At 39.8% G+C, this 7917-nt stretch overlaps 1 protein-coding gene across 1 annotated transcript in view; it reads right to left on the bottom strand.

Annotated features, from left to right (window-relative positions):
• The window catches only part of adgrl3.1 (adhesion G protein-coupled receptor L3.1), a 113193-nt gene that overhangs the window by 62752 nt on the left and 42524 nt on the right, over positions 1-7917 (bottom strand). The window lies entirely within an intron of this gene.

The following is a 7917-nucleotide window of genomic DNA, read 5'->3' as shown; positions in this document are numbered from 1 at the left end:
ACCCTTTAGATTGAGAAGAGAGCAGACGATATGTCCTTTCTGGTGCACCTGGAGTGAACATTACACTAATGGAGTCATTTAGTTCACTCGTACACAAGGTGGTCCACAATAGCTACTGAAGAGCTGGTATATGAGAGTGTGTGCAGCAAGAACAATAACCTATGGCTTTAACAGTATATTGCCCCAGACTCTAGATAATTAATTTTAATTATCAGGGGGGCTTTATCCTCTGACATACAAAAAGTAAGTATTTTTTACTCTTATTAACACTGGTTATGTAAAGCAGCACACCATGCATAGTTACTATGTGCCTGTGGAGGGTTTGTACTTGCATGCATATAGGTATGCAGCTATAGCAATGCCTATATGGCAACAGGCATAAGTGTTTTTTAATTAAACATGCCAAGGCAAGTCCTCGCAACCAAAGATTATTTGTTGGGGGATGGTTGGAACACATAATGCATGTAATAAAAGCTACCTCACACTGAAGTGCCACTTTATCACAGTGACATTTCCTGCTTTTAATAATGATTGAAATAATGTGAATGAAAAATATAATGTGCAAGACTAAGGATAAGGAACACATGAGGGAAAAAACCCTATTTTAAGAAGGCTGATCTTCTCATCTGAATATTTTCTTTCAATTAGTACAACTGTTCTGTCTCTCCCTCTTTCCCTCTGTCTGCACCTGTCAAACAAGTGACATTCACATTAAAAACATTCAGATTCTCCCATTGAGATATTTTTAATGAGCATGCCAAACCCCTCAAGTCTCCTTTCTTACAGTATCATTCAACAATTTGCATAATGAAATATGCATGAGAACTAATTTAATTTTTAGTTCAATATTCACATATAACATAGAGAACAAATGTACGCTACACATTCAGTTACTGTGATGTATATTGGTGTCTATAGCTGACCAGAGGGGTTTTTGGAGTTTAAAAGGTTTAAAACTATGTGTTGCGGTGTCTGTCATATTCTAATAACAATACCCGCCAGTCTTCTCTCCTCTCTCCCTCCCTTATTTTTTCTCGCCTCTGTGCTTTTTAATTTCTTGCCCCGGTGCCTTCATCATCGGTCACCTGTCATCAGTGCAAGTTGTGGACTGGGGGGGACACAAACTGACAAGCCGCCACAACTTCGCTCAGAACACCCACCAATGGACACGTTTGGCTGACCCACAGTAGTGAATCAGAGCGCAAAACCCCATTTAATGACCTCACCTATTGGCTAGCGCAAGAACCCGTCCAGTGGTTATGATGTCATCACAATGGGAGATAAAGAGCAATTAGAGCTTCCTCTTTCACCCAAAACTTTGTGCTCAAAAGTGCTACCACAGGCACACTGGCTGGATTAATTATTTCCACAGACAAACTTTAAGGAGAAAAAAATCTAAACACTGTTAACTCCGAGAAACCGCAGGGGCTTATAAAAATGTCTCATCCCTAAAGAGCAAAGGGAATAAAATCCAACTGACACAAAAAGATGCTAGTGAACTGGGCAGTGAAACCACATGACATCAAAAAGTTACTGCACAAAGCCAACAGAATTCATAAGTAACTGAAATACAATACATTAAAGAAAGCCCAAATGCAGGGAACAGGCAGTGTAGAAGAAATAAAAGATGCAAATGTGTTCGAAGAAAGAAAAAAGGAAGAAAATTTAGGCTTTGCACTAGCTGTGGGTATGTGTATATGTGTGTGTTTATTTCTGCTTGATGGTACTGCAAAAAAAAGCTCAAATTCTCTGGACTTTCACGGCTGAGTCATAAAGAACTGAAGGTTATTGACTGGTGTTTTAAATAGAGGGTATAGAGCATAGATTTGACATAATCTCTTGTGCGCTCTATCTCTCTGCTATCACTCCTTCTTTCTCCATCTATTTTTGTCTGCACTAGCTTTCTTTTTCTTCTCCCCACACTCTCTAAGCCCAGATAATAAACTAATTTCTTTTTCAGCCTTTGTCTTCATCCTTCCCACCAAGGAATTATTCCTCTCACTTCCTCCTTCTTTGTCTCTCATTCTGACTGTTTTTTTCTTTGTCTGTTTATCTGTCTTAAACCCACTTAGCTGCAGTTTCCGAAGTCACACCCAGATATATGTGGTAGGCCTCTTATTGCTGGCTTCTCTCTCTCTCTCTCTCTCTCTCTCTCTCTCTATTTGTCTGTCCTCTCTCCCTCCTTAATATCTTTCTCATTCCTGCCTCCCTCAGGGCGTCATCTCCAGCCTCCCTCTGTTTCTCCCTCGATCCCTCCATCCTTAGTAAAGCCTGTGCTGACGTCATCATTCTGTCTGAGCCAGTAGTCTGAGTCAGATCCAAAAAAGACTCCCTTATGTCCCTGGTACCTCCATCTCTTCTCTGTCTCTCTCTTTCCTTCTCTCTCTCTCTCTCTCTCTCTGTTACTCTCATTCCCTCTCTGCCAATGTGTTTATCCAGCACCCTAACAAAACATAAACCCAGCAAAAATTCAAAATTCATGTCCTCTCTGCATTCTGACCCACGATGAATGTAGACGCAGAACATGTACATACCTCACACACACCTTTGCGACATATTGCTTTTTCCCCGTTCTTTAAAACATCGGGGAAAAAAGCTCAATATTTTTACGTGTGTGTTTTCCTTGGTGTTGGCAGTAAAGCTCCTTTTTTTAATTAGCATGACCACATCAAAACAAGGCAGTGGCCTGGATACCGCCTTGCCTGCTGGCTTTCTTCCCTGCAACGTGCAACACACACACATGCTCACAAACACACAAACAAACTATTCACTAACAAAGCCGAGCTGTGGCAGGCAGGGAAAGAGAAAGCTGCGATGCTGCAGTGGGTGCTGCTGTTGTTATTGTCTCTGATGTTTTTCACTTTGTTTGGCAGACCTCCCTTCACTCCGTCTCTGTCTCTCTGTCTCCATCCCTCATATAAACATAACTAACTGACTGATGATTTGATGAGGCTGACGCTGGCTGATGGAGCGCGCGTGTGGGTATGTGTGTGTGTGTGTGCAACTGTGCCAGCACATGCATGTGTCTGTGATCGGATGTAAAACGGAATAAATATTTGTGTGTATGTGCGTGCGTGCGTGTGTGTGTGTGTGCTCGGGTGCAGATGTGTTGAAGAACTATATAATTACAGAGCAAGTGAGAGCTGGGAACTAATCCTCATGAGTTGAAAGAGGTGTCTGAGAGTGAGTGACGCACAAAGCCTCAGTGCAGTCTTCTGGAATCAACGTTTGAATACAGTCAAAGCACTCCGCAACACTGTCTGAGTCATCTACAACATGGTCTAAACATGCTTCACACATGCACTTTTCTGGAATGGTGAATATCGTAAAATACACACACACACACACACACACACACAGTAGGCTGTGCTGCCTGATAACACATTAGAGCATTCCAGAACAAAACCGGAACATTACATTGAGACATCTGTCCAAATGATATTAGGCAAACATATACAAACATTATAGAAGACTGCAGTGCATCCAGTATATTAACATAGACCAAATCACTGTGATGTTGCACTAACAACAGGAGTCCCTTCTGGGTAGATAACTGGCAGTTGATTTGAATTGCGGAGATATGTAAACTTTTTAAAATTTTTCTATTTCAGATATGAATAAAAAAACTTTAATTGTATATGAATTCAAAGTCTTAACTTTTAAATGACATCATCAAAAAAGAAAACATTCAACGTTGCTGCGATTAAAATATATTCAGATAAGGCAGGGTTTTTTATTATTATTATAGTTACTGTAAACAAACTTTGGTTCTAATCAGATGAACTAAAAAAGGAAAACTAAATTACTAGTGTATTGATAGTATTTAATGCTAACTTTGATTTTGATAAATATTAAACTCCTACTGCATCATAAGCAAAACAGCACTATCTTTAAAAAATGTAATTCATTTTGACAGAAATTTACACATTAGAGCAATTTGAGGTTCAGTATATTTCACAGGATACTTTCACATGCGGACAGCAGGGGTCAGGGATCAAACCACTAACCCTGCGACCTTGATTTGATCATATTTTTGTCAAACTACTCAAATATTCCCTAATTTGCCTCTGATCCTGTTTTTGAGAGATTTTGATCTTCATGAGTAATTCAGTAAACAGATTTGCTTGTAGTCATGTCCAATTACTTTGTGAGTAAAGAAAAAAAGCTACTGCTCCCATGAAAACTGAGAAGTCCAGCAGCACAGGCAAGTCATCATAAGCTGGTTTCATCCAGATCCATAAAATGCTCTTTTAGAACAATATTAAATCATTTAACTACCATCTTTGTCTAAGACATGAAGCAGGCCACATGACATACTGTTGAGAAAGGCTCTGTTCCAAGGCTTTACCGTATTTTTAGTTATTAGTGTTAGTGTTTTTACAAATGTCAGTGGGATTTAGAGTCTTTTCTTACTTCTGGAACAAAACCTGGAGGTTCCAGTTTCACTTTGGCTCTTTAATTTCTGCTGAAAGATGAAATTCCTTAACACATTTATCGAAGAACTGAAGGCTTTGTCTGAAATCTCTAGCTAGTATTTACCACATAGGGCACTATATTTATGTTCCACCATTTAATTTTAATGTCATATTTCTGAGTGTGACTTATGCACTGTATAAATCACATCAAATCAATTTTATCGCCACACAACTTTCTACTAACAATCCCACAGTGCAATGCATCACATTTTATAGATGCAAGAATTACAGTGGAGTGGTGCAACTCTGCCCCTCTCAGTGATGATGCAAAATGACACAGATTCCTGTCCAAAATCTCAGTTCACTTTATTTTTACATATTGAACAAAGCTAAATAATCAAGAACAGAGCTTACAGTCCCTGAACTACTTTGCAACATGTTTCATAACAGCATTACTGAGCATCTTTTGGCTTCTCTTTTCACACCAGCAGGAACACTGATGGTTCAGAATATTGAGAAATCTCTTGGTAGAGCTCCCTCGGAGAGTTTCGCAATGGTGCAACATGCAATATGGACATAATGTCACCATTTTATTTTTCTCGCCTCTTTCACCCACACTGTGAGGTAAGTTGCAGAAAACAGACTGGAAAAACATTTTCTGCTTTTGACAGTTGGACTCGTATAAAAGCCAGAATGAAGCGGACTATGGAAGAAATGGTGAGGGTAGTTGGGAACACTGATTTAAATTATTTGAAACAAGCATATGAATTGTGGAAGGTAAAGGAGCTGATGTCAGACTGGAAGTCAGAGCCTTCAGCTACCAAGATCCTCTCCTGTGGAACCAGCTTCAAGTTTGGGTTCGGGAGGCAGACACCCTCTACCTGTACACATTCATGTCCCATTAATTGGTTGGTTGTGCCTGCTGCCGTAGTCCTGCTCGACCCCCACTGTTATTATTATTATTACTATTACTATTACTATTATTATTCATTTCACTTTTCATTTTATAAGGATTACGGTCTAGAAATGCTCTATTTGAAAAGTGTCCTGAGATAACTTTTGTTATGAATTGGCACTATACAGATAAAACTGAATTAAATTGAACTGAAATAGTTTGCCTTGTGATCACTTTTTTACCTTTTCTTTATTCAAGAATACATTTTGTTCCTTTTCTTTGCAGTTTAAAATATAGTGACCTTAAGAGATTCTTTTTGTAAATAATATAAATCCCAAATATTTCCTCCACTGTTTGCAGTCACTTACTTACATACAATTTTGCTGCAGTTTAATAGGAACTAAAAACGACCTTCAGCCAGCATTTAGTTCCACAAACAATAAGATTAAACACAACTTGACAAGAATTATTGCTAGATAATACCACTATAAATGGCACTGTATCAGTAGTCTATATTATCCCTAAAAAATAGAGTGAATACAGTATTTTAATAAGCCTAAAAAGTACCCCTTTGTAACAAAAAGATAGATTTTAACACTTTCTGAAAAGAAATTAAATTAAAATCTGTAAACCGGAAAAAATTAAGCAGAGGGAGTTGAGCAGTTGGCATAAAATAAAGAAGACAGTTTGTGAAAATAACAAAAGAAAGGGGGAGAGATGATTTCACGGGGCTCTTTATGTCCTGCGGGAGTTCAGGAAACCCATTTGACAGCAGACAGAGCATAGTTACTGTATCTCGCTACAGGATAAAAAGCTGTTAGGCTGGCCATACACTTTCCCTCCCTCTCTCTCTCATACACGACATATGAGATTCCGCTGCTACTGGCCTCTTTTCTGCTTTATTAGCTCCCTGATGTGGTTATACACACATATACAGTAGGGCTGTTTGGAGATGGACAAATGGATAGATGGGAATGGATGTCGAACAGATGGAATAAAAAGGAGGGAAAACTGTGGAAGGATGCAGAGAAACTGGGATGTAGGAAATAATTGAAGAGTGATGCAGGGATTGATTGACAGAGGTAAGAAAAAGGGAGCAAAAGACAGGTGTCTGTGTGTGTTTGTGTAGGTCTGTGTACCATAGGGTATAGTGAAGCAGACGCATCACATCCTGTGCCAGCACCACCACACCACGCTTATAAAGAGATGACAGATCTGTCTCTCTCTCTTTCTCCCACCCACATACACACAGACACACACATATACATACACACAAACACTGACACACTCCTCTACGGTCCCTGAATGTGTTTCTGTCAGCTCTCGAACAGCCTGTCAGACAAGCCACAGGTAAAATAATGTTGTTTTCCCTACTGGGAAAAAGCTTTGAAATGTGTTGCATTATTAATATTTGGCTGGAGGATGTCACTCGCTCCCATTTTCCTCCCATTCTTTGTGAGCATGTCTAGTGTCACTTTGACATACAACATGCAATATATACTGTACTGTGTATAACCCGAATACTGTATATTCTGTGTCCAGTACATAGCGTCTGTCAAACAAACGGCACCTCCCTGTACCTGGCATTCTTTATGCATGCACTTTGCTTGAACAGTAAATGAAATTTTGATCCTGAATCCAACAAATTGCAGTCAAGCCAAAGCAATCAGCTACTTGCACTGACACATTTTTGGTAAACAGATAAAAAGATTTTAAAGGTACTAATATTTCTGCAGCCTGCAAAATGCCTGTGACATTAAATCCTAACCGGGTAGAAACTAGATATGTAATACATTTTTTATTCAGCCTTTAAAACAGACCCATTTTGTTGGTGATAGTGAATCATATTGTAATTTATTTCTATAGGGCGTTTTGTGAAAAAAAGTGCATAATAATATTGTATGTCTTATCATGCAATAGGCACTCAAATAACACTTAACACAAACACATTATGGCCTCTTTCTTGCTAGCAGGATCACAGCCAAGTAGTTTTTAAGCTCCACCATCTCTCCTCTCCTCCCTTTTCCTCTTCCACTGGTAACCATGGCAACTTCCACGTCGTCCGATTCCAGGACACACTCGGGGAGTCTTCCTCCTGATTCCACCTAGCAACATTCCTGTGCTGACATCCCCGTGTTTCTCTCCGCCTTACATCTGTGTGTGTGCATTTCTCTATGTGACACCTCTTTCTCCGCAGTTTAATCCAAGACCACCTGCTTGCACAAACTCCAAATCCTCCTAAAAGCTAAAAGACGAGTAGCATTTCAGACAGCTGGGCTGTCTCTCTTGGTTGGTAGAAAGCAGAGAAGCGTGTAAGACACAATCGCCGCCAAGACGACAGAGCCACGCCACACCGAGACACTGTCTTGTATGATTTAATCAGCCTCACCTCATGATGCACAAAAAAAATGCATGCTGTTGTGTGTATGCATGTATGTGCATAAGCAGGGAGGAGGAGGGTCTGTCCAGGTCTGGTTTTGCGCTTCACTGTCAATGTCAAAGTATCAAGTCAGTCTGAAAGTCAGCCACTGTCTACATGCCAGCGTGTCTGAGGCACTGACTCACATGCTAGTCTCTGGATATGTCAGGCTTTGTGTGTGTGTGTGT

This window comes from Morone saxatilis, unplaced genomic scaffold (genome assembly GCF_004916995.1).
Source record: "Morone saxatilis isolate NCDOM2014 unplaced genomic scaffold, NCSU_SB_2.0 Contig17, whole genome shotgun sequence".
NCBI classification, from domain to species: Eukaryota; Metazoa; Chordata; class Actinopteri; family Moronidae; genus Morone; species Morone saxatilis.
The sequence above is the reverse complement of the archived record's forward strand: the minus strand, read 5'-3'. Positions and strand labels throughout refer to the sequence as shown.